The sequence below is a fragment of the Triticum aestivum genome, chromosome 1D (genome assembly GCF_018294505.1).
Source record: "Triticum aestivum cultivar Chinese Spring chromosome 1D, IWGSC CS RefSeq v2.1, whole genome shotgun sequence".
Lineage (NCBI taxonomy): Eukaryota > Viridiplantae > Streptophyta > Magnoliopsida > Poales > Poaceae > Triticum > Triticum aestivum.
Window position 1 is genome coordinate 11,524,817 of NC_057796.1, and position 26,796 is coordinate 11,551,612.

Genomic DNA, 26,796 nt, shown 5'->3' on the forward strand with positions numbered 1-26,796 from the left:
ACGACCCTCGCTTTCTCATCACTCTTGCACGCTACATCAATTAGTTCAGCATAGTTCTTTGTCAACACAACGTGCCTCACAGCTTCCATGGTTGACTCCGGTCTCTCGTCATGCACAGCCAAAACTGCGTTTGTTGTCTGTGGCGCCAATGCGTCGTCAGCGTCCCAAGTCCATCGCCGCCTTATGAAATGGCGGGGCATACATGTCACCGCGTTCATGTCCATTACTTTTAGTATGTGACAGCACACAATGCCGTCCTGTTCGAATTTGTAGCATTGGCAGTAGTATTCGCCTTGGCCTATCGAGGCTTTCACGAAGTAGTTCCTTCCTTTGTTCGGGTCTTCACGTTCTGAATCCGACATGCCCAAAATAGAACATTGAACGTATGTTCGTCCACCTGGAAAGCCGTGAACATGCTGGCACGCTTTATTTCTTTCTGGAATCTTCAAGTTTTGTGTGTTTTTTGTTGAACTATTGTGTGCTGTTTTTTGTAGCACCTTATGTTGTCGTGGCAAATAGAAGTACATTTCGTTTGAACATGGCAAATATAGTACATTAAACATGGCAACTATAGTACATTAAACATCACAACTGCAGTACATTAAACATGGCAATTGCAGTTCAGTAAACATGGCAACTGCAGTTCATTAAACATGGCAACTGTAGCTCATTAAACATGGCAACTGCATAACATTTTCAATTGGCATTGGCACACCCTTCACTGGCTAGCTCTAGCTTTGCAAGCGCGAAGAAATGTATGCGTGCCCCATCCATGCATGTGCATGAATAAGTTTTTAGTAATTGATGAATAAATCCTGGCATGTCGAGCATCAGCATGGCATGGATTTGTGTAACTTTTCGTTTCGTCTACCTTTTTTTGAGAGAGAATCGTTTCATCTACTTATGTCTACGTTGTTTGTGCTTTGGACTAATTCCTGTTTGAAAGAGTACTAGGTTTGTATCTGAGTACTCATTATCCACAAAATTAGAGAATGGCATGCGCTACCTAGTCCTTCCACGTGGCAGTCCATTTGGTATCCTCTTTGAAACAACTTTGTTGCTGTACAAACCATGCATGCGTTCATGTTCCATTTGATTCTTCCAAACATGCAGACCACCATATATACATGGATGACAGTCAGTTCCAAATTTTTCATCATCATCATCATCATCATCATCAGTGAGTTTTAGTTGCCTGCAGTATTTTATCACTGAAACCATTTAGATTGAATATCAGTTTTTACTGTTAGTCTCATGCGACCGGATCTTCATCGCTATGAAGTTGCTAGTGGTGAACGATCTCGTTTTAGACACTTAGTCACCTGGTGATAAAACTGTGAGATTGTATCGAAGCGTCTCAATGCCCATACACAGGCACCGCATGGTATATATTGATATTGTGGTTTGTGGTACAAGAAAGGGTTGTTGGGATCAACCGCATGAGAGAATACAGGAGGTTTAAGATAGAGATAAGAAGAATAAGAAAGAGATCACAACTATCTCTAGTTACAACTGAACCTGCGTATAGCCTCCTGTACCTATACGTTTAACACCCTCCCATAATCATAACTTGACCAAGTTAAGATTACGCTTGAATTCTTCAAATGGCCTTGTTGGTAGTGCTTTTGTAAAACCATCTGCAACTTGATCCTTTGAGTGCACAAAGCGTATCTCTAATTATTTGCTTGCAACTCTTTCCCTTACAAAATGATAGTCAATCTCAATGTGTTTAGTCCGTGCATGAAAAACAGGATTAACTGAAAGATATGTTGCACCAAGGTTATCACACCAAAGACATGGAGTTGGAGAACAATATATCCCAAGTTCCTTAAGCATGGACTTAACCTATATAACTTCTGCCGTTGCATTTGCCAATGCTTTATACTCTGCTTCAGTACTTGACCTGGACACTGTAGCTTGTTTTCTTGCACACCATGAAATTACATTTGGTCCAAGGAATATGGCAGACCCTCATGTAGACCCTCTATCATCCACACAGCCTGCCCAATGAGAGTCAGAGAAAGCACTAACCAATGTGGATGATGATTTACTAAAAGTCAAGCCAAGCCCTAAAGTGCCCTTTACATATCTCAGTATGCGCTTGGCAGTTGTCCAATGTGATGTTGTAGGTGCATGAAGGAATTGACGAACTTTGTTTACAGCAAAGCAAATATCAGGCCGAGTCAAAGTCAAATACTGAAGTGCACCAACTAAACTTCTGTACCTGGTGCCATCCTCTTGATCCAGGAGTGCTCCTTATGCAAGAGACAATTTTTCTGTGCTAGGTAATGGAGTAGATGATGATTTACATCCATGCAAGCCAACTCTATTTAAAAGATCCGTTGCATATTTTTCTTGAGACAGATGAAGACCACCTTCCCTGTTTCTCTGAACTTCTATGCCGAGAAAGAAATGCAAATCTCCCAAGTCCTTAAGAGCAAACTCTGAGTTCAAATCCTTCAACAAGTCTGGCACTGCTTCATTTGATGAACTTGTAACAATGATATCATCAACATAAATAAGCAAAAAAACAGATGTATTTGACTTATTATAAATAAACAGAGATGTGTCAAATTTCGAAGGAGCAAAACCAAGTGCTTGTAGCTTTGAACCCAACCGAGAGTACCATGCCCTAGGGGCCTGTTTCACCCCATAAAGAGACTTATCCAGCCTGCATATATGAAAGGGTTTGTTTTTATCCTCAAAACCAGGGGGTTGCTTCATGTGAACTTCCTCTTCCAGAACACCATGAAGAAACACATTCTGCACATCTAGCTGTCCGAGACACCATCCTTTGGATACGGCAATGGACAAAACAAGGCCTATAGTAGCAGCTTTAACAACAGGACTGAATTTATCTTCATAGTCTATGCCATACCTCTGTTTGAATCCCTTTGCAACAAGTCTAGCCTTATACCTGTCTATAGTACCATCTGACTTTTTCTTTATTCTGAATACCCATTTGCAATCAATCAAATTTTTACCTTGTTGTGAAGGAACTAGATGCCAGGTTTTATTTTCCTGAAGTGCTTGAAACTCTTCTTCCATAGCTTTTCTCCACCTTGCATCCTTGCATGCTTCCTGGAACGAACTAGGTTCTCCTGTGGAGCAGGTTAAGCCAAACTTTACTTTATAATTGACAGGTTGGATTACACCAGCTCGTAACCTTGTACGTGGCGGAGTTATAACTTGCTGCACCACTGCACCAGAAATTGGCGCAGAAGATCCTGAAGACTAGTCCGCTATAGGAGTTCCTGGCAATCCCGGAGCAGATTCCCTGCTGGTGGCAGCTGCGGGATCCTCTGCGGCCGAGCCAGGGCATGACGTGGAGGCCCGCGGCACAGAAGATTCGGGTACTCTAGTTGCTGAGCCCGACCCGTGCGCCTCCGTATCCACCTGCGGATCCGTGCCTGCACGGGACTAGTGGATGGCGCGCCTGGCGTAGACACGCGGGGTCGCACCGAATCGGTCGGCTGATCTGTCCTCACAAGGCGACATCGTGCGCGTGTGGACAGGCCGGTCCATGCCCTGACGCGTGTCAGGCGCAGATGGGTGGAGCGTCGTTCCCGTGCTGACGCCACCATCCGTGCACGCCTGCTGTCGCGGCATCGATCCCGGAGCGGTTGTTGGCGGGTCTGCAGCCGCCGATCCCGAGGAAGATCGGGGTGCAGGGTTGGCATGTAGCGGCCACATGAAATTTAGGCTGTTTGGACTATTTTCTTCACCGTTTTGCCTCAAAAAAATTTCCTGCTGCATCCTGAGTCGACCCTGCATCATCACAATCATCATTTTCATGGTTAGAAGCATTAGTCATACGATCAGTACAATTGTCATCCCCATGCTGAAAATCAAATGAGAGGGTAAAAGAAGGATTTCTTTTCGGAGCAAGGCACCAGCATTAGGGTGTAAATGAGCAAAAGGGAAGACAGTTTCATCAAAAACAACATCATGTGAGATGTATAATCGACCAGTGGGAACATCTAAGCATTTAATGCCCTTGTGCTTTGCACTATAGCCGAGAAAAACACATTGTTTGGAGCGGAACATGAGTTTGCGGTTGTTGTAGGGATGCAGGTTAGGCCAACAAGCACAACCGAACACACGAAGAGAGTGATAATCTGGTCGAGTATGAAGGAGCCTATGCATGGGTGTATCATTGTTGATGACTCGACTTGGAAGCATGTTAATGAGATGGACTGCCCTAAGGAAGGCCTCATCCCAAAACTTGAGAGGCATGGAAGCGCCAGCAAGTAGGGCTAGACCTACTTCAACAACATGTCGATGTTTGTGCTCAGCTGAGCCATTCTGTTGATGTGCATGGGGACATGATACATGATGAGAAATACCCAAGGTTTGAAAAAACAAATCTAGTTTCTCATACTCACCGCCCCAATCAGATTGGACGGCGAGAATTTTTGTATCAAATTGGCGTTCAACAAGTGCTTGAAATTTTTGGAAAACTTGGAAAACGTCAGAACGTTTTTTAAGAAGATAAATCCAAGTATACTTACTAAAATCATCTATGAAGCTAACATAGTAAGTATGACGTCCAACAGACATAGGGGCAGGACCCCAAACATCAGAAAATACAAGTTGCAATGGTCTCGTAGAAACACTAGTAGAAATTGGATATGGTAGCTGATGAGATTTTGCTTTCTGACAAGAATCACATATAGTTTCAAGACTAAGCTCACCAACACATGGGAGCTGATTATTTCTAAGCACTTGTTGAACGATAACAAAAGATGGATGTCCTAATCTTGCATGCCACCGCTCTGAGGAGAGTTTGATGACACCAAAAACTTGTTTGTTGAAGCTTGTGAATTGGGGAATCAATGGATAGAGCCCATGCACGCATCTACCTCTGTAGAGAATGTTCCTCGTGACCTGATCTCGAATCAAAAAGAAATATGGATGAAATTCTAGAAACACTTTGTTGTCAAGGGCAATACAATGAACAGAAAGAATGTTTTTTGCTGTTTCGGGAACGTGCAAGATATTTCTAAGATGGATATTACGACTAGGGTTTTTGACAATTGCATGACCAATATGATCAATCTCCATACCTTCACAATTGGCATTGTGAACTTGATCTTGGCCATGGTACTTCTCGCTCATCGTCACCTTCTCGAGCTCGTTGGTGATGTGGTTGGTAGCCCCAGAGTCGACGTACCAGTTTGTGTCAACTCCGTACGACGTGTCCGTTGCTGCTGCTGCAACTTTCTTTCTGCTCGAGTTGCTCTCGGCATAGCGCCAATCACAATCCTTGGCGATGTGGTTATCTTTCTTGCAAATCTGACACTTATTTTCATACTCCTCATACCCTTGGAAGGGACGCCCCCTGATGTTGTTGTACTAGGGGCGTCTATTGTTGCCGCCGTTGTTCTGGTAGTGACCACCGCCACCACCGCCGCCAGCGTTCTGGTAGTGGCCGCCACCACCACCGCCGCCGCTGTTGTAGTTGTTGTAGCCGCCACTGCCGCCACCGGCGTTGGAGTTGTTGTAGTGACCGCCGCCGCCGTTGTTGCCGCCGCCGTTCTGATAAGGGCCGCCGCCGCCACCATGAGATCCACCACCACCACTCCTGTTGGAGTTGTGGTAGCGGCTGGAGTTGTTGTTGTTGCCACGACCTCGGGATGCAGCATTAGCCGTGGATTTGAAGGCGCCTGCCCTGTCCCGTGGAACATCTCAACGCGCTGGTCGAAGTTTGAAACCATGCCGAAGAGATCATCCACCGAGAGGGGAGTGGTGCGTATGTCCAGCGCCGAGATCAGGTGTTGGTAGTCCATGTCGAGCCCTGTAATGATGAAAGAAAGAAGATCTCGTTCGAGAGTGCTCTCATCTGCCCAAAGTATGCGGATGCGCTCAAGGAGCCTTTCTGTGCATTGGTGAGGGAGATGCGGCAGTTGTTCACACGAGAACGGGATTGGGCAGCGAACATGTTTGCTAGGGCTGACCATATGGCATGCGAGGTTTCTAGAGAGGCTACTTGGATCAGGACCTCCTTCGAGAGATTGCGAAGGAGGAAGGCTATAATCTGCTGATCTTGAATCAGCCATGGTTTGTATTCAGGGTTAGGAACGATTTGCTCCTTTCCTTCTGAGGTCTTGGTGACTATGGTGTTGTTTAGCTCGGGTGTGGTTTGATCTATGTACCCATATAGCCCGACACCCATGATCTGGGAGCGAGCTTGGGTGCTCCATAGGATGTAGTTGGTTCTTGTGAGAGGCTCGGATGTGGTGCTAGTAAGGGCATTGGATGGAACTTGGCTGGAGGTAGACATGGTTCGGTTTGGTGGAGGAGAAGGTAGGAGCTCGGGTTTTCAGCGGGAGGAAGGAAGGTAGTCGAGGCTAGATGTGGCGGAAGAGGGAGGCTCTGATACCATGTGAGATTGTATCAAAGCGTCTCAATGCCCATACACAGGCACCCGCATGGTATATATTGATATTGTGGTTTGTGGTACAAGAAAGGGTTGTTGGGATCATCCGCATGAGAGAATATAGGAGGTTTAAAACAAGAATAAGAAAGAGACCACAACTATCTCTAGTTACAATTGAACCTGCGCATAGCCTCCTATACCTATACGTTTAACAAAAACATCGATCCCACACTTCTAATGAAGACGCACATAATATTACTTCCATGTTCTATGGTCATCTCCTATTTCCTGATTGCACTGGACAACTCATCTCTGGACTTGCATAGCAACTCCTAAAAAGTGAAGTACTTGATGGGGGCTCGTACGTCACTAAATGGATTTCACAAAGATGTATACGGTCACTAGATACACATTCTTGCTATGGAATTCTTAAAACACACACATATCACGTGCTTGTCTCGCCTCTTCTCGAGACCTTCCTTTGTTGCAAGAAAACACACAATTTGAAGATCCCGTTGGTGGCAAGTTGAAGATGGATCCGCTCAAAGACAAGTTTATTTGTAATAGTCCGAATTGTCCAATATACATCCCTGAAGCCCCACCCAATATATCACACGAGCACAACCAGAGCTGGCCAGGATAATCTCGCCGAAGTCAGGGAAGTAATTAGCACGTCATCAACTGTAACTCACCACTTCCCAAAGGTATCTCCAAAGGAACTGGGTGTGACACAATAGAAGAAAATGTGGTTAATATCTCTGTGAACATCACACAACGGGTGATCTCCAAGGCCGCTGCACTTCCTCGACGTTGGATGTCAGATGTCCCCTAAAAAGGAGGCACGTATGGTATAATACAAGTTCGCCGCCGCAAAAAACCACATGTTCAGTAAAAATATATTAATCACTTGGGTTGTTTTGTGTCCATTTGAGTGCGGACAAGAATGTCTATGAAACACAGATCAAAAGCAAAATACCATGGCATGTCTAAAGAGAGCTCTTACAAGGAACTGTTTGGGTGTGAAAATTCATCCTAAGGGCCAGTGTGGAACCAGTGATTTTTTTTCCAGCAATGCTTGATCTACGTTATACTACCTCCATAGACGTTGGGGCAGTTTAAATTAAATTGTCTCAAAGTCTTATATTTAGGAATGGAAGAAGTATAATTTACGTGTTTAACGCGCAGTCCTACCAGGGGGTAGGATTGGATGACTTAGGGGAGGAAGGGGCCCACCCTCCTAATATTCGGGGAGGGGGGTGATAATTAATTGTGAGCATTATGTAGAGTTTTTGTCAAACATACCTAGATGTAGGTTTTTTTTATTCACCAGCTCCCCTCGGCCAATCTGGAACGGAGGTAATACAAAACAAGTCCGACCACCAGCTCCCCCCCCCCCCCCCCCAAAACACCCACCAATCAGGAGCATCCATTCGATATCCATCCAATGGCCCATGTTTAATTTTTTATTTTTGCAACTTAGGAGCTGCTTTTATGGTAGTCATCCCCGCTTATCTGCGTTTTGAGTTACTCCCTTGTCCGGTTTTCTTATGCCCCATTGCAATTATTGTCAAACTTTGACCATAAAATGAACTAATAAAATATAAACTATATGTGACAAAACTATATTGTGTGAATTCTCTTTTGAATGCAAATACAATTCTGTAATTTTTGTATTATATAAATAATACGATGTGACTGAGTTATATAAATGAGCAACATTTGATACAAAATACTAGTAGGGCTAATAAACCTTGACGAGGGAGTATCCAAGTAGCCGAGCAACACGTTCATCCACCCTTGAATCACGTGGTACGTTGTTGTCTTCTTTAGCAGCCCAACGTGTTGTCCACTACGAAATCAAGTGTGGCCAATTTAGGAGCCACCTCGTGTACCACGCACGCTGCATGCATGCATGTGCGACATTATCTTCTCTGCATATGCGGCTAGTTAGCACAAGCAAACAATTTCTCGTGCTCCACGCGTGCATGTGTGAGAGCATCTTATCTTCTCTCCTGCTTGTCTCATGCATGTGAGAGCATCTATCTCATCTTCTGTCGTGATAAATCTTCCCTATAAATAGGGCAAGTGTTATGCAAATACTCATATCAGTCAAGTTCAGAGTAAGCTCGAAGTCCATTTAGCTGGTTAGTAGTGTTGGGTATATATTCCATATTCCATATTTCCATTTCCATATGCTTTCTGCCAATAAGTTTCTCTATATGCATCATCCTCATACAGAGGCCGGGGTTATCCTTCTTTTCGAAAAAAGATATATGACTATCATTAGCATTGTTTTGATCTGTAGTCTGAACCAAAAAGGAAAGAAGATTTGATGAACTATTTGGGCCAACTGTTATTGTGATTTGTAGTCTGAACTGTACTATTTTGATCAATTGTTTGCAGCTCACCGAATCAAGGATGAGCTGCGCCGCCCCAAAAGCCCCCGCCGGAGAGGAGAAGAAGACGTCATGGCCGGAGGTAGTGGGAAAGTCCATCGAGGAGGCCAAGGAGATCATCCTTAAGGACATGCCTAACGCCGACATCGATGTCCTTCCTGCTGGCTCGGCGATGACCCTCGACTTCAGGACCAACCGTGTCCGCATCATCGTTGACACTGTCGCGACCACCCCTTCCATTGGTTAGCAAGCTTTGCGAGCGAGATACAAAATGGATGCACTTATGCATTCTGATGAATAAGTAGTTTCAATAATCATGGATGAATAAATACACGCAGATCAATGGCGTGTGTCGATGTACTTATGGTTCAATGGACTTGACCAGTTATTTTTAATTTATGAGATCTCGGCTTGCTGTTCATGTGTTTACTAAAATGCTCATGAAATATGCATACTATGGGCATGTTGCTGGATTATTTCAACAACTTAGACCTAATGGTGTCATTAGAATGAAATATACTAATCACACCTTAATCAACTTAGAGAAGAACTCGAGCCCCATGAGATATCTTAAATGGATTCTTTTGTGCTTTGGACAAACTTCTGAGATGAGAATTAGTTTTAGTGTGACCCCGTGCCTTTTCAACATTATTGTTGATGAGGCTTAACCTTTTGCTCAAACCCTTTGCCGACATATAAGAAACATGATATACACATCTTTTTTTTCTTTGAGAAATGCATGAGATAAGTGTGCCCATATATTAAGATAGGAAGTAAGAATCATATACAAATAACCACCACATAAACGGCAGCCCAAACTTCCCATTCCGTCATCGCAACACTAAGTAACTACTCGCTTAAGACTATCTTTCCCCACCTTCCGTGACTCAAGGCAATGCTGGTGAATTTTATCAACTACTGATGTATGAAGCAGAGAGGTGTTCTTGAACACCCTTGTGCTTCTCTCAAGCACATGCATCATAGCGAGCAGAGGATCAACCAGCTGACATCATTTCTCAGCTTGGGAGGGATGCCTTGCTGAAGAGCAGACCACCAGGTGAGGACGTCGCCGGTAGCACTCGACGTCTGGTTCGGCAGGAAGATCCATCTCAGGATGTGAGACCAGACCTCACGCGCAAGCACACGAAGCATCATTTGGTGCTCGGTCGTTTCCTTACGTACACCGTACACATCTCTCTTTTTTGGATATTTTCTTGGTAGTGAATTAGTGATTAAACTTTTTAGGGGAAAGGTATTTCTGTCCAGAATTGCTGATTAAAATTGAGCTGTGAACTTGGGATTGCTCGGAAGTTACATGCATGGCATTGAGATATGCACAAATTTAATTATGCTTGTCTTAATCTACCCTGGATGGAACTTCCCAGTTTGGCACATACACATACATGAATGACCGATCAAGCACACGATTTCTTTTAAAGAAGGATTACCCCGGTCTCTGCATCAAAATGGTGCATGCATCCATATTATTATACGAAGTAGCCATCAAATACATAGTTCGATACAAATTGGCAAAACGAGTTAAAATAAAATAAAAATTGCCACAACACCGATTAAGCACACTTTAAGGACCGATTAAGCACACATTACTTGCATACTTCTTTATTTCTCCATATTCATTTATTCGTGAGCCAGCATGTATGTATGCAGGCCACAGCAAGCCAGCAAGAGCTATCCACCTATCCAACGTGGGGGGTCTCGGCGACGGTGCCCACGAAGATGCGGACACGGTTGGGCCTCAAGTCCTCGGTCACGGCGGAGCCGACCGGCACCATGACAATGTCGGCGTCGGGCTTGTCCTTCAGGATGATCTCCTTGGCCTCCTTGATGGTCAGCCCGACCACCTCCGGCCACGAAGTCTTCTTTCCACCGGCGAGGTCGTCGGAGGAACTCATCTTCGCAGCACCGGTTGATAACTTGAGATCGATCGATCAATCAGAGATAGCTTAATTGAGGCGGAGTGAGGTATTTCAGCAACAAACTAAACAAGAAGATCAGTTGAGGCACATCTAGTTGCTACTCACCGATTGATGGACGGTCTTCTCCGAGCTGATGGACGCGCGGACGGCCGATGATATTCGATGATTGACAGGCTAGCAAAAGTTGCGCTGTGTGTGGGACTTGATTTGCACAACACATTGGTCGAGTAATGTATATATAGTAGAGAGATTACGAGTAGGTAGCATCTTCATTTTCCATCCATTGGTACGTTCTAGTAGCAAGGTACACGTGCCACACGACTTGCATGCAAAGCTTCTTCGTGGACACATCCATTAAGTTGGGTCAAGCAAGCAACCTACAGGTATAGCTAGCGAATTGATATGGTCTTGAATGCTTACTTCCACGTACGCGATAAGAGATAATGTTTTCAGGTATTCTAAAATCATAATATATTGATATTAAGCATAATAATATTATCTCTCCAGAAAACTATGAACTTATTATAGTGTAGTCTTCAGAAAATCATGGACTTACTATAATATTATTTACCGGTCGCCTGACCGGGCGACTCGGGCGGCGGCTAGGGTTTCCGAGCGCCGCCTCCCCCACACCTCCTCTCCCTCCTCGTCGCCACCTGAGGTGGTCGCCGCGCAAGCCCGCGCGGCCGCCAGTGACGGTGGCGGCGAGGCCCTCGTCGCTCCTGCAGCGGAGGATCTGGATCCCAGGGTCGGCGGCCCCTACCGGCGTGGCGTCGCCGTTAGCCCTGAACGGCGCTCGCGGAGGGCTCTGGCTGGCGTCCTCGACTGCGGGGGCGGTGGGGCGTCGGCGCCTGGTGGCTACAGTGTGGAGGCCTCCTTTTCCTCGCCAGATCTGGAGGTTTGCCGCCCCTAATTCGCTCCCTCCGCTTCTGCGCTTGTCTTCCCGCGGTTGGTCGCTGGATCTGGCGGAGTTTGGGGCTGGTGTTGCAGATCGGGACCGGGGGAAACCCCTGGCCGGCTGGTTCGGCCCGGCATCGACGTCGGCCTTGGGCGACGTTTCCTTCCTGGAGGCGATGTCGTGGTCTCCTTCTCCCCACCTCCGTTTCCTCTCCCGGGTGAAAACCCAAAATCCGGCCAGATTGGGCAGCGGCGGCGCCGTGTGTGTCGTTCCCTCCATGGAGGCGTTGCCTGGGGAGTGTGGATTCGGGCATAGGGGTGCTGAAGGTGGGGTTTTGGCCGGCAGCAGGTGCAGTGCCTCTCGCTGTCCCGCTATCTGCCTCTCTGTTGTTGCTAGGCGGCTTTCCTGCAGCCTTCAGACGTTCTGGGCGCGATGTGTCTTCGGCGCCTGAGGGATGCGGTCATCGGTTGATGCTAGTTTCCTGTAACTAGCTCTCCGAGGTGTTGTAAGTTCAGAGTGCCCCCTTGTATCTTTTGGGCTTTTCACACATTGATGGCGGCGGAGATCGATGGCATGGCGCTGTGGAGACTCGGCGTCCGATGCGCGGAGATGGGCTCGCGCAGGAGGAGGTTGCGGTCTGGCGTCATGGTGACGTCGATGGCAGAGTGGCCAGACAAGGTAGAAGCCTCAATATGATCTGAAGACCTGTGGAAGATGGCGGCGACGACACACGAGTGCGTCTGACCGGATTGTGCCCTAGACCCGGTATGTGGCTCGGCTGGGGCTTCCGAATGAGTTTTGGCTTCCGGCTTTTGATGTTAGGCTTAGGTGAGTGGCTTGGGTAGTGGCCCAGCTAGCACCCCCTCATCATATTGGATAGGAGTAGCGGCATATGTTGCCAAGATGGTGGATTCAGACACATTGTTGTAATACTTTGTACGGTCCTCGAGAATAATCAATAAAGTGGCCGTATGCATCTCCCAGATGCAGAGGCCGGGGGTCATCCTCCTTTTCAAAAAAAAACTACCGAGTTACCGGAAGGATAATAATATTATCTCTCCACAAAACTATGGACTTATTAAAGTGTATTCACCAGAAAATCATGGGCTTACTATAATATTATTTAACTACCGACTTACCAGAAGGATAATAATATTATCTCCCAAAAAACTATGGACTTATTATACTGTAGTCTCTAGAAAATCATGGACTTGCTATAATATTATTTAACTACCGACTTACCGGAAGGATAATAATATTATCTCTCCAGAAACTATGGACCTATTATATTGTAGTCTCTAGAAAATCATGGACTTACTATAATATTATTTAACTACCGAGTTACCGGAAATTCATAGGAGCATGCAAGTGCCCGGGCACGCATCTGCCAAGCCCTGCCCAACCACTTGATTGCCTCACGATTCATGAAGTAATTGCATCCTGCCCAAGGGCACAATAAGTTTTATGTTTCCATCATTGAACCTTACAATTTGCTAATCGAAACTTGCGATTTCTCACTCACTCTTACAAAGTTTCATAGATAAAATTTGAAGGAATTTTTTTATTGGTCATCAGCACAAAAATCATGATTTTATCGGGCGGCCGTACTAAGTTTCAAAAGTTGAAACGTAAAATTTATTTTCAAAAAATTAAAAAGATATTCAAAATGGATCTTATTTGAAAGCCCTCGTCACGAGAAACATGAATATGAAAACAAAACTTAATTTGAACATTGCATTCAAAAGATATAAAAGTTTGAAAATCAAAGCGAAAAATAAATGCACGCGCGAGGGACTCGGTGCCCTAAGACCCGAGTGCCACAAATCCACGTCCGCCTAGCTACATCCTTCTGAGTGAATTTTTGGGTCCCGAAGGACATGCGTCTCAGTATCATGTGCTTTTGGTGTGGAGATATGTGATATCTGTCTTTTACTCTTTCTTTTTACTAATGCCATTTGAGTTTCACTCTGACAATGCAAGGGCAATAACGGGAGGGAAACATATTTTTTTTATAGAAGACAACCCAAGAAGAGTTTGACTTTGAATTAACAAAGCCATCAACCGGCCAGAGATTACAGAAGGCCAACAAATAACAATGGCCGGAAAATACATGGAGCTGGAATTGTAGCTTATAAAGCAGCAAACAAAACGAGTAAAACAAATATAATTGTAAGCACAGCTAGCCTGTGTGTCGCCCACCACTCTCAAGATCCTAAATCACTAAGAAGACCAGATAGCCAAAGGAGTCGCCGAATGCCAGGGAGAACGCCAACAAGCTGACTCCACCAGGCTTGGATGATAATGATCCTTCCTTCTCGGTTACCTAAGAGGGACATCCTTCCTTCTTTGTTACCTAAGAGGGACCCAACAATCTCGTCCTGTCTCGATGGACACCGCACCGTCAGTAAGAAGAGGTGCTCTCCAGAGAGCTAGGAAAGTATCCGGCCACACAAAACATGGATGATCACAACAAACGCTTTGCCCAAGCCAAAAGCACACCTTGCCGGCCGCAACACCACCGTCCCCGGGAACCCAAGCGAGTATGAAAAGCCAACTTTGGTAGTCGAACACACAAGAATCTACACCAGGGCCGAGCCAAGGCGACGGACGCATAGAACACAGGAGAAGCCGTCATAAAGGGGAACCGGGCATCCAGAGTCAAGTGTGTGCCGCCGGCGCTAGGAAAGAGATCCTTGTCCCCTTCCACCCAGGGACGCAAAAGTCCCACAGGGATATGGCAGGGCATGCCCGAGTGAGGGATACCTGAGCGAGGGATGCCACTCGGGTGAGGTTGAGGAGAAAATGAAAGTAGATATGGCAGTACACATGGCAAAGTGTGGATGATAAGTACAGAAGGAGGCGGAGTGCTATAGTGGTGGGACATGTAATTCAGAAAAGGGAAAGACAACTGTGAATTTGACTTGGGGCGACACAGGGTGACGGTGAAATTCTTTCAAGTTTTACACAGGCGGTCAAGGAGAGCTAGGATATTGAGTTCAGCTAACTCATATATGTCACGTCCAATATGTGAGTTGTTCACTTTGACACATATCAGTGAATAAGCTACCAGCGTGAATATACAACGGCGTTGTCAAATAAGGTGACATTATGGGAGGTGTGTGACGGCATTGAATGGATACTCTGAAAGTTCGGAGCGCAAACGAGAGTAAATAGTAACTTAATTGTCCTTCAGTGTTGACCTGAAGAAGAAAGAGGGAACTACAGTTGCAGGTGGAGCCACATGAAGTCTGGGAGTAGCAGTGGTGCTCATGGCTTAACTGAAGTCCAATGTACATGAGGGTTTGACGCATGGATGAATCTAAGGTGATGGACAATATTCGCAAGGGTAGAGTCTGTTAGAGTTTTATCGAATATTTTGTACAATATAGGTTACACTTGGATTTGGAGTCGTATAATTTGTAGACATGATATGGTGTACTGTTCTAGTAGGACTCTTGTATCCTAGGCCTATTATATAATGAGAGGGTAGACACACGATGTAACATATGCCAACATAATAGCATAAACAAGTTGGAAGAGTTGGCGGCGTGTGCCGGCGCCCGGGCGACCGGAGTGTGGTATTGTGGTGGTGTCACCGGATGAGTGCCGGTAGTCATGCCCCTGATGTAGCCATGTTGGTGAGCCTCATTAACGATCTCAGTGTCATGCCTCGTGTGATTGTTTGGTCCTCGACCGATCGATGATGTGCTTCAGATTATTCTAACATATTTGACACAAGGATTGAATCCATAAGCAAGAAATGTCAGAGTATGATGCATATTGTCTAAGCTTCATGGACCGAAAGATAATAACATAGGAGATAGTGAGTGGTGCAGATTTAGACATAATTGACATGGAATATATCTCCTAACATTGACAATGGTTAGATAAGAGATTGTGTTGTAATTGAGACCGTTGTAACAAATCATGTGTCGTCAGGTGTTACTGATATCAGACATGGCACAAGTTTGTGTTAGGCCTCCTCCCCGGGGTTCATTGGGCAAATGAAGCAACACTTTGAGCGAAAACTATGAGTCGACAAGTGTCTACGCCACCATTGACGGTGCTTGTGGGGCGTCTTGTCCTCCTTGAAAGCATCATCAAAATAGTTTGTTTGATTTTCTTTGTCTGATAATGGTCATCTGGATATGAGGGGACACACCAATGTTAAGATATGTCAGACCTTCCCATGGGCTCGTTAAGGCAGTGATGTGCAATTCTCGAAGCGAAATACTTGAGTCCAAGGTGTTTCCGGTGATAGTGGCATCCATAGTTCTCATTTTCTTCATGGAATAGTCACCAAAGAGCTCACACCCTACCCATGGTCGATGGATGTGCTTGGTGGTGGAGGCCAACTTCTTGGGTAGTTGTTTTTTTCTTTGGGGACGCGTGTCCTGGCAAAAGGTGGGGAGTACTAGGATACCAACATCGTTGCTTATTTGCCCTTGCATCAGCTCTCATTTTACTAGGTGGGTCTCCTACTTTTATGGTTTTGACGGTTATCTTGCAAAACTGTGTTTTTCAAGTTCCACATTCTGGTTTTTCACATAAGCTATTTCAATTCTACCTTCTCAAATACTCCCTCCGTTCCTAAATATAAGTCCTTTTAGAGATTCCAATAAGGAACTACATACGAAGAAAAATGAGTGAACCTACACTCTAAAATATGCCTATATACATCTCATGCAGTCCTTATTGAAATCTCTAAAGGACTAATAGTTAGAACGGATGGAGTGTATGGTATCCATATGTAAACAGATATATGAAACCAAGCACGCTTACATACAAACCATAACCATATTACGCGCTCTCTGACTTATTCTATTATCCATTCACTTACCATGCATCAACGCTTATTGTATATGATCTATATATCTCAATCTTGCTATATCCAAGAAGAGATTATCAAGCTACAATACATATACGCCAGGAGCAGGCTAGATCTTAAGCTTGTTAGCCGACCCTGGGGACCTGGGCAATTTTGTCGAGACTGTCAACAAAGAGGCGGACACGGTCGATTCGATATTCCATGGTCACAATTGTACCCACCGGTAGAACTACGATCTGTGCCTCTGACTTGTCCTGCAAAATCACCTTCTTGGCATCCTCCACCGACTTCCCCAACAACTCTGGCCACTCCGTCTTCTTATTGTGATGGTCACCAGTATCGGTGTTCCCTCCCTCCGGCTTCTTCACCACAGAACTCATCTTTGTGATGCTTGCTTCCTTTGATCAAAACAAATAACCGAAATTGTCACAGAAAATCACCTGCAGAAAACTATAATAACAGAGAAGATCAAACATGCACATACTAACCTATGAGGCAGATTAAATCGCCTGTGTGACTGTGAGATGTTGAACTGTCATGTCCTCACCTTAATGTGTATTTATAGGCAATCAGGCTCGACTCTTTTTTTTTGTGTAGTTCTGCACACAAAGTAAGCTAACGGTGTACTCCTTGCTAACTTCACATGGATGGTGGTTGCTTGAACGAAGATATCCCATTTGACTTTATTTAGAGTATTACGTGCCTACACATCATCAGATAAAGTGATGCTTATCTACCTTGAGCAGAAAAGGGTGAATGAAATGTTGCACGGAACATCATGGAAGGTTGTCATATCTTGGTCCTGGATTACACGTACACTGCAAACAAAACAAGAATCATCACATGCCCGGCCTTTGTTTGTAGGAGAACACGACACTGCATACAACTCAACCAGACGGATAAGGAACTTTTCTTAGCATAAAGAATCAGATTTATTGTTAAGGATCTGCATAATAACATTCAAGGCAAGCTAAGAAGTTTGTACTCCACCAAAAAAATAACTTACACTCCACAAACCTATTTTTTTTTATTTCATTCCCTTCAAGTTTGCACTACAACTTCCTTTCACATTAGTGTGCACCAAAATATCTTCATTTCTATCTTCATATGTAATAATTTATATTTTTTATGTTTGAAACATCAAGTGGAGGTACCTTGTATACTAGCTTCCAAAAATATTTACGTACAATACTTTTTTTATGGGACATACCTACAAACATACTACATTATAATGTTAATCGCATAGTTACGCAATTTTTTGAAATCATTTTCTATATTACCTGGCCATTAAATTAATATCTAGCTATTTTAAGTATAATTAAAATTTAAGCTACTTGTATCTTCATAAGGACTCTTGAAAAAAATAGTATTTATGTAAATTTGTAGCTTGTATCAGAAATTTATGTAAAAACATATCTAAATTTTGCTTTTGGAGTTCAAACATTTATATTGTTTAGGCGGTTAAATTACCAAATCTACGACGTGCTCTAAAGAATTTGAATGTGCACTTGGAAATTTTCCGTATGTTTTTTAGTGTTTGTATGGAATGCCTTTTCGAATTAATTTGTTATTTCTTTGAACACTTAATTGCTTTTTGGATTTCCTAAAATAAATCCTCCTTCCATGGGCGAAAATCAAAGATGTTCTTGCTCTTTTTGCCAAACTGTGGTTCTGTTCTGGCCATTACCAGACTGCACCTTTATGCGTAATGGGCCCTGGCCTTAGTTACATAACTTGCAACGTGTTTCTGCACACTGGCACAGAGGGGCCCGATGGCTGGGGGAGCTACTGTTGATTTTTAAAAAAAATTCAAGTACATATATTCTAAGCATTAATTTACTTCAATTATTAAAAATGATAATCGCACATTTAAAAAATTCATGTAGTCTAAAAAAAGTGTCCGTGCAAATTTTATAAAATGATGATAATATTCAATAAAAATATTCATGGCATTTAGAAAAATCTTCACGTGTTAGAATGATGATAGTGAACTTTTAGAAAGTTCTTATACAACGTAGAAAAATGTTCATGAGATTCAAGAAAAATGTTTCATGAACATGCCGTGTCGATCATTCTTTGGACACGGCTAAATAAAGGAAACCATGTGCAATATGTAGTAACAATACAAACGATTTGAGTGAAGGATGCCTGTGTGATAAGAAAACCACTTAATTTGATCCCTAGCTTTTGATCACACCAGGGGATGACCGTTGATGAAAGTTTGCTGGAGCGTTGGATGCATCCCTCCATCAATGTTCACTTTCCTTGACAACTTCCTGAATACACACAGCTTCCATACAAGAGGTATGGAATATCACATGCAAAACGATCTTATATTATGAGACAGAGGGAGTAATAACTACCTTGGGAGTAGGGCGTTTTGGTGCCCAGGCTCATCTGCACCCTGTTAGAAAAAAGTTCGTAAAAAATTCAAAAAAAAATGAAACAATTCAAAAACAAAATTTGTACGGTAGACAATTTGATGCGTGAGGCCCGCTCCAAATTTCAAGTCATTTGGATATTTGAGCATCTCTCAGCAAAAAAGACAAATCGGACTAAAATAGTACATGAACAGTAAACATTTTTCAGACCCTCAATTTGTCTCTTTTCCTGAGGGCTCTTCAGATGTCCTAATGATTTGAAAATTGGAGCGAACCTCACGCATCAAATGGTCTACCGCATAAAAAAAATTGGAATTTTTTGAATTTTTCTAGTATTTGTTTTGATTTTTTTGTCAGGGCGGGTGCAGATGAGCTCGGGTGCAGAGATGGATTTTCACTACCTTGGCAGTTTCCAAAAGAAAAAATTAGCAAGACGTGCTGCTGCTTGCCGCCACGACATACTGTTGCTTCTTGTGATGCTCGCCGCCGAGAGACGAGGGTACTGTCTCTCCAACCCATGGGACTCCTAGGTGGCTGGGACCTTTCTGAGTTGTGGCATGCGGGGAGGGGGCGAGGAAAGGTAACAATGAGTGCCGCAACGAGGCAGCCACAATGAGGCCAATGTTGTCGTCCATGCATCCGTCCCCCATGCGCCAGCGGGTACTCTATGCGCACAGGAACCAAACGGAGAATGCTCGCGCCACAAGTTGCTCAAGGCTACTAGACGCGCACATGCACCAAAGTGAGAACACTACATATCTAGCATGGGAGCCATGCACCGCTGCCGCGGCTCCGCCTTTCTAAGAGCTGTTGTGGTGCAGGCTACCGGCGCTGGGGGCACAAGACTGGAGGGGGCAGCCCGCCAAGGCCCTCGAGGCCTCTGGTGATGGGGTGGGGCGGCAAGAGTGGGAAGGGACGGGGAATCGGCTCCGGTGAACACACAACACTGTATTCTTACTATTCCCATGGGGAATTTTAAGGAAGGAGATAAAGCTGACATGTGGGCCCACATGTCATAACATGGACATGACTAGTAGACCAACCCTGTCACAATCACGGTTTATTTTGAGTAAAACGGTCATCAATGTGAAGTAGTAAATTTTAGCAAAATAGTGATAGGTTTTAGTGAAAAAAAATAAAACTGGTAGTTTTCTAGAACACATACATGAATTCTGGTAGTTTTTGGCAATTACTCCATTAGAAAGATGGTTCAACAAATGATTGAGGGAAATTGTTGAAAACACTAGGCTACAACCAGCACCTGGATTATCCTTTGGTACGTACCTAGGTATAGTTGGCAGCGATATGCGTGATGAATATTTAGATGATTTACTGTAGTGGAGTTGACTTGTGATCACTTTGGACGATCTGCAAGGAAAAACTAGTCATTTCTCTCACTGATCTGGTAAGCATTGGCGGCAAGAGAATGATGCATAGCCAATATACGTGAACTATCAATAACGTCATTGCACAGGGTACGGTGTCATAGCCAATATACGTGATGGGTTTATCGGCAACTCGGTGACCCTACGAGTAGTGATTAATTGGCAAGTTAACTGGTTAATCAGACGAATTCTTACACAGGGTACGGCATCATACATGTGTAAACTAATTGAACGGAAGCACGCTTACATACAAACCTTAACCATATTACGCGCTCTGACTTATTCCATTATCCATTAACCTACCATGCATCAACCTCTTATAGTATATGATCTATATATCTCAATCTTGCTATATCGAAGAAGAGATAATCAAGCTGCAATACATGTACGCGAGCAGCAGGCCAGCTCTCAAGCTTGCTAGCCGGCCCTGGGGAGGTGTCGAGTCTGTCGACAAAAAGGCGAACACGGTAGATCCGATATTCCATGGTCACAATTGTCCCCACTGGCAGAACTACGATCCATGCCTCTGGCTTGTCCTGCAAAATCACCTTCTTGGCCTCGTCCACCGACTTCCCCACCAACTCTGGCCACTCCGTCTTCTGGTTGTGGTAACCAGTACCAGTGTTCCCTCCCTCCGGCTTCTTGTCCACGGGGCTTATCCTTGTGATGCTTGCTTCCTTTGATCAAAACAAATAACCGAAATTGTCACACAAAATCACCTGCAGAAAACTATTCTAAAAGAGAAGATCAATCAGGCACATCCTAACCTGTGGGACTATTAGATCTCCTGTGTGACTGTGAGATGTTGAACTGTCATGTCATCAGCTTAATGTGTATTTATAGGCAATCAGGCTCGACTCCTTATAATGTGTAGTTGTCCACACAAAGTAAGCTAACGGTGTACTCCTTGCCAGGCTAACGGTGTACTCCTTGCTAGCTTCACATGGATGGTGGTAGCTTGAACGAAGATAGCCCATTTGGCTTTATTTAGAGTATTACGTGCCTACACATCATCCGATAAAGTGATGCTTATCTACCTCGAGCAGAAAAGGGTGAATGAAATCTTGCACGGAGCATCATGGAAGGTTGTCATATCTTGGTCCTGGATTACACGTACACTGCAAACAAAACCAGAATCATCACATGCCCGGCCTTTTTTGGTAGGAGAACACAACACTGCATACAACTCAACCAAATGGATAGATAACTTTTCTTAGCATAAAAAATCAGCTTTATTGTTACTAGCCTCTGCACCATAACATTCAAGGCAAGCTAAGAAGTTTGTACTCCACCAAAAAGTAATTTGCACTCCACAAACATTTTTTTTATTTCTTTACCTTAAAGTTTGCACTACAACTTCCTTTCACATCAGTGTGCATCAAGATATGTTCTATCTTCATATCTGATAATTTATATATTTTTATCTTTGAAACATCAAGTGGAGGTACCTTGTGTACTAGCTTCCAAAAATATTTATCTACAATACTTTTTTTATGGCACATATCTACAATACTTCAATTTTTTTCTAAATGGAATGTACTACATTATAATATTAATAGCATAGTTACGCAATTTTTTGAAATCATTTTCTATATTATTTAGCTATTTTTGGGTGTAAGTAAAATTTAAGCTATATGTATCTTCACAAGGACTCTAGGTTCGAAAAAAAATAGTATTTATGTGAATTTGTAGCTTGTATCAGAAATTTATTTAAAATATATCAAATTTTTCTTTTAGAATTCAAAAGTTTATATTGTATGGGCGGTTAAATTACCTAATCTATGGCATGCTCTAGCGAATTTGAATGTGTGCTCCCCGCAAAAAAATTGAACTTGTTTTGTTCTTGTTTGGTTGTTTCACTTAAATATGCACCTGGAAAATTACAAATATGTTTTTAGTGTTTTTAGGGAATGCATTTTCAAAATAATTAGTTATTTCTTTGTAAACTTAATTGCTTTTTGGATTTTCTAAAATAAATCCTCCTTCCATGGGCGAAAATCGAAGATGTTCTTGCTCTTTATTGCCAAGTTGTGGTTCAGTTCTGGCCATTACCAGACGAGAAAGGTGTGACAGCTCCCGGGTGCCTAGGCACCCTCTATGAACATTAAAATCAAAAAAATCTGAAACTTTGCAACATCAAAGTTGATCAAACTTTATAGGTTCTTGCTAGTTTTCATGCCAAAATATCATGTAGAGAAAGGTGTACGAACGAGTTTCAGATTTCAGTAATAAAAATGCTCAAAACTTCAAGCACTGAAATCTTTTTCATGTGTAGAGCTCCTCGAATGGTTTTTTGGCATGAAAACTTGCAAGCACCTACAAAGTTTGATCATCTTTCATGTTGCAAAGTTTCAGATTTTATTTTTATTTTTTTCTATTTATTTTGATGGTACTGTTCATAGAGGGTGCCTATGCACTCGGGAGCTGAAAACCCACTCTCTTACCAGACTGCACCTTTACGCATAATGGGCCCTGGCCTTAGTTAAGTACCTTGCAACGTGTTTCTTCACGTGTTAGAAAGATGATAGTGAACTTTTCGAAAGTTCTTATACAATGTAGAAAAATGTCCATGTGATTCAAGAAAAATGTTTCATGAACATGTCGTGTCGAGCATTCTTTGGACATGGCTAAATAAAGGAAATCATGTGCAATAGGTAGTAACAATACAAACGATTTGAGTGAAGGATGTCTGTGTGATAAGAAAACCACTTAGTTTGATCCCTAGCTTTTCATCACACCAGGGAATGGCCGTTGATAAAAGTTTGTTGAAGCGTTGGATGCATCCCTCCATCAATGTTCACTTTCCTTGACAACTTCCTGAATACACATAGCTTCCATACATGAGGTCTCTATAATCACATATACTCCCTCCATCTCATAATATAAGATCGTTTTGTAAGTTGTTTTATCTTGCAAAATGATCTTATATTATGGGAAGGAGGGAGTAATAACTACCTTGGCAGTTTACAAAACAAAAAATTAGCAAGACGTACTGCTGCTGCTCGCTGCATGCTGTTGCCTCTTGTGATGCTCGCTGCCGAGAGACAAGGGTACTCTCTCTCCCACCCATGGGATTCCTGGATGGTTGTGACCTTCCCGAGCTATGGCATGCGAGGAGGGGGCGAGCAAAGGTAACGAGGGTGCCACAACGAGGCAGCTACACTGTGGCCACGAACACAATGTGCACGAGCACAATGTTGTCGCCCATCCATCCGTCCCCCATGTGCCAGTGGGTACTCTCTATGCACACAGGATCCAAAGGGAGAACGCTTGTGCCGCAAGTTGCTCGTGCATGCTGTGCTCGAGGCTACTAGACGCGCACATGCACCAAAGTGACGCATATCCGGAGTGGGAGCCCTGCACCACTGTCGCGGCTCCGCCTTTCTGAGAGCTGTTGTTGTGCATGTTGCCGACGTTGGGAGCACGAAACTGCGGGGGAGGGGTGGGGGTGGGGGGAGGGCGGGGCGGAGGGGGCAGTCCGCCAAGGCCCTCGAGGCCTCTGGTGATGGGGCTGGGCAGCGAGAGTGTGAAGGGACGGGGGATCGGCTCCGGCGAACAAACAACCCTGTATGCCTTACTATTCCCACCGGGAATTTTAAGGAAGGAGATAGAACTGACATGTGGGCCCACATGTCATAACATCGAGCGTACCAATCAAATATACGGTGTTGACTTTCTAGGCCATGTGGACATGACTAGTGGGCCAACCCTGTAATAATCATAGTTTATTTTGAGTAAAACGGTCATCAGTGTGAAGTAGTAAATTTTAGCAAATTTTTACCACAATAGTGATAGGTTCTAGTGTAAAAAATTAAAACAGGTAGTTTTCTTGAACACATACTACCTAAATACTGGTAGTTTTTGGCAATTACTCTATTAGAAAGATAGTTCAACAAATGATTCAGGGAAATTGTTGAAAACACTAGGCTACAACCAGCACCTGGATTGTCCTTTGGTACGTACCTAGGTATAGCTGGCACCGCTATGTGTGATGAATACTTAGATGATTTACTGTAGTGGAGTTGACTTGTGATCACTTTGGATGGTCTGCAAGGAAAAACTAGGCATTTCTCTCACTGATCTGGTAAGCATTGGCGGCAAGAAAATGATGCATAGCCAATATACGTGAACCATCAGTAACGTCATTGCCAACGTATATTTGCGCTTTTCTAGATGAGACGCTCTGACTTCAAACGAGTGAGGAGCACGTTAACTACATCATCCTTTTGAAGTCAATGTCTACCACGCATGGTGTGCATGCAAGGTAGAGTGGCCTCAGGTGCGACCTCTACCTGTATAAATATATGGCCACACCACAGGCAACATCAGATCCAAGACATCGTCTGTCTAAACCAACATCTAGCTACCTAGAATGGCCTCCCCGTCGTCCCTCAAGGTGGCTGCCACCGCCCCCGTGTTGGTGCTGGTCATGCTGTCTTCATCCCCTTGGCAGGCGGCGGCACAGATGCAGTGCAGCAGGTGCACCGAAGACTGCAACTCTTCGTGTGATGGTTCCAGTAGCAGCGTGAGATGCAGCAGGACCTGCGCCACTCCAACGTTGCAGTGCGCCAACTGCCAGAGATGCATGAACTCTTGCTTAAGCTACTGCCAGTCCACCTGCGTTAATTAACAGCTGAACCAATATTCTTATCGAATTGCTCTTGGGGATTCGTTTAGTAAGCAAAGGTTGCAATCCGCAGTTATATCAAGTTATATCTATAAATTTATTTTCGTATGTGTAAGAATTGCTTGTGTCCTCTTGATTGCTTGTTCATGTATGTTTTGTGTGTGTAGTATGTAAGATATTGCGTAATTATATATCACTTGTAAGCTGTCACGCCAATCGCATATATATACACTCTTACGCTAAGCTGCACTGTACTTAGATTTTCTACTAATAAAGATTGGAGTTGATGCTGAATATATATGTGGTACTAACAACCTTCACCAATAAGCAAAAAATACACCCCTATCCCCATCAATTTTTTTTCTCGACTCTGTTTTATAGGGCCGAAATATCCAATTTTCATAAATTCTAGGAAATCTTGGTTATTTATCATCTGAGATTATCTGAACAAAATTTGAATTCAAAATTATTATTTCTGCTCACCAAATGAATATGATTACAACTAGGGCTCCACAAAATAGTTTGTGCTACAAAGATCTCAGCGCTTCGCTCCATCCACAAAGTCTTGGGTTTGAGCCCTCCGCGCAGCACTGCTCAGTTCTTTTTCAGCATGACAGACCCACATGTAGCGAGAGTAAAAAGTGTGAGAAATTGATGGAAACATTTTTATAACATTTGAATTAAAAATTGAATTTTAGAATGGTAGCAACATTTTTCGGTGGTAGCGGTAACAATGGTAACCGGTCAGTTACCGGCAATCTCGACCAGTGAAAACAACTGGTCAACATGTGGTACTAGCAATCTTTGGAGAGGCATAAATAAAAAATATACTTTTACTAACATGTGGGATTTAACAGAAATAAACTAGTACACCATTAATTTCATGTGAGACCAACATATATAGAAACAAATAACAAATGTAAAAATGTTACTTCAACTCAAAATTAAACACTTATTTTCTGTTTATTTTCCCAACCAAGTTCTTTGATCCACTTATCTATCACAGAACAAGAAAGTGGACAAATTATGATTCTGATACGTCTCCAATGTATGTACTCCCTTCTTCCATGTATATAGGGCCTAATGCGTGTTTCGAGGCTAACTTTGACCACATGTTAGAGGGAAAATATATGACATGCAAGTTACACAAAGAACACCATCAAATTCGTTCATGAAAGGAGCTTCTAATGATATAATTTTCACATTATACATCTCATATATTATTAATCTTATCAATAGTCAAAGGCAATCTCGAAAAATGCATTAGGCCCTCTATATATGGAAGGAGGGAGTATAATTTTTTATTGTTCCATGCTATTATATTATCTATCTTGTATGTTTTATATGCATTATTATCCTATCTTATATCTTTTTTGGGACTAACGTATTAACCTAATGCGAAGTGCCAGTTATTGTTTTTCTTGTTTTTGTCTTTACAGAAAATCAATATCGAACGGAGTCCAAATGGAACGAATTTTTTTGACGTTTTTTCTTGGACCACAAAACAGCCAAGAAGTTTCGGGAGGAGGCCAGGAGACCCATGAGGCGGTCACAAGCTCATAGGGCGCACCCCCAAGCTTGTGGATCTCATGGGACTCCTCCAACCCTAATTTTTCAACTATAAATTCTCAAATATTTTCCAAAGACCAGAGAGCAACCCAAATAACTTTTTCTGCCGCCGCAAGTTCCTGTTCCCGAGAGATCCCAATTGGAGTCCTTTTCTGATACTCTATCGAAGGGGGATTCAAAAACGAAGGGCTTCTACATTAACTTTGCTGCCGTTCCAATGATGTGTGACTAGCTAGTTTACCACAGTCCTATGGGTCCATAGCTAGATGGCTTCTTCTCTCTTTTTGATCTTCAATACAATGTTCTCTTTGATGTTTTTGGAGATCTATTCCATGTAATCTTCTTTTGCGGTGTGTTTGTTGAGATCCGTTGAATTATGGGTTTATGATTAGATTA

The 26,796-nt window shown here is 43.4% G+C and overlaps 3 long non-coding RNA genes across 3 annotated transcripts; 1 reads left to right on the top strand and 2 right to left on the bottom strand.

Moving 5' to 3' along the window:
- The first annotated feature begins 8,386 nt into the window (after nt 1–8,386).
- Nucleotides 8,387–9,204, top strand: LOC123179915 (uncharacterized). The gene is made up of 2 exons (XR_006490610.1): nt 8,387–8,523; nt 8,783–9,204. It is a non-coding gene; the product is annotated as an uncharacterized lncRNA (long non-coding RNA).
- A 7,144-nt stretch (nt 9,205–16,348) lies between these two features.
- LOC123162865 (uncharacterized) lies at nt 16,349–17,378 on the bottom strand. Its single transcript, XR_006481518.1, has 2 exons — nt 16,927–17,378; nt 16,349–16,836 (listed from the first exon to the last, which is right to left on the bottom strand). It is a non-coding gene; the product is annotated as an uncharacterized lncRNA (long non-coding RNA).
- Nucleotides 17,379–20,359: 2,981 nt separating this feature from the next.
- Nucleotides 20,360–21,102, bottom strand: LOC123162873 (uncharacterized). Its single transcript, XR_006481526.1, has 2 exons — nt 20,972–21,102; nt 20,360–20,881 (listed from the first exon to the last, which is right to left on the bottom strand). It is a non-coding gene; the product is annotated as an uncharacterized lncRNA (long non-coding RNA).
- Between the last annotated feature and the right edge of the window lie 5,694 nt (nt 21,103–26,796).